Genomic DNA, 1016 nt, shown 5'->3' on the forward strand with positions numbered 1-1016 from the left:
TGTTTCATCACGCAGGATAAGACAGAGAACTGATTTGTTTCTGACAAAGATAGTATTTTATACTCGTGACAAAGATCAGTTCCCACTTCCGAACCGGCCTGTCAGAGTAGAGACTGGGCGTGGTTTAGACTCACCCAGCCTATCGTTGATGTTGGCGCCTTAAGCCAGTCCTGGCCCCTTAGCGCATATGATGTCCCAACGCTGTTGCTGTGTAGATTACCCTCCTTCACCCCAGAGACTGGGGTCAGACAGTTTTATAACATTGTCTGAGATATCTGCACCTGTATGCATTGTCCTCTGTTCTCGCTCAAGGCTAACTACAGCTTCCCAGCTTCTTATCTGAGCTAACTGTTACTTCCAGCACACACATACAGACATCCAAGCGCCCAAACAGTCTGTCAATATCAAGTCACATTTGTTATAGTATTCAATCACATACAATACAATATTCAATCACATATGATATAGTTGCTAATCACGTTTGTTATAGTATTCAATCACATACAATACAGTTGCTAATCACGTTTGTTATAGTATTGGGTTATAGTGCATAACTCAGAACCTCACATATGTTTTTCGTGTGTATAGTTTATCTGTTATTGTCTATTCAGCAGTCTCCTGATTCACCCCCCTCCTGTGTCTCTCTAAGATTAGCACAGTCTCGGTCACATAGTACAGCGCCCACACTACTGATACATTTGTTGCATACACACACATATTTCATACAGTACAGCGCTCTCTCTAACACACACACACTTCAGGCTGATATTCATGGTTAGACAGAGCACTGGTAAGAGTAGAGAACAATGGAAAATGCAGGTTCACAAGAGTCAGCAATTCAAACTTTAATGCATAAGAATAGTTAGTTAAGCATGTCAAAAAACCTTATAAAAACCCCACACCGCCCGCCCGCCTAGCATCACTACTTTGGACAGTTCTGACTTAGAATATGTGGACAACTACAAATACCTAGGTGTCTGGCTAGACTGTAAACTCTCCTTCCAGACTCATATTAA

General features: G+C 41.8%; 1 long non-coding RNA gene across 1 annotated transcript; it reads left to right on the forward strand.

Annotated features, from left to right (window-relative positions):
* LOC139026671 (uncharacterized) lies at nt 1-453 on the forward strand. The gene is made up of 2 exons (XR_011478537.1): nt 1-65; nt 108-453. It is a non-coding gene; the product is annotated as an uncharacterized lncRNA (long non-coding RNA).
* Nucleotides 454-1016: the final 563 nt, after the last annotated feature.

Source organism: Salvelinus sp. IW2-2015, unplaced genomic scaffold, assembly GCF_002910315.2.
Source record: "Salvelinus sp. IW2-2015 unplaced genomic scaffold, ASM291031v2 Un_scaffold5456, whole genome shotgun sequence".
In the NCBI taxonomy this organism is placed as follows: domain Eukaryota; kingdom Metazoa; phylum Chordata; class Actinopteri; order Salmoniformes; family Salmonidae; genus Salvelinus; species Salvelinus sp. IW2-2015.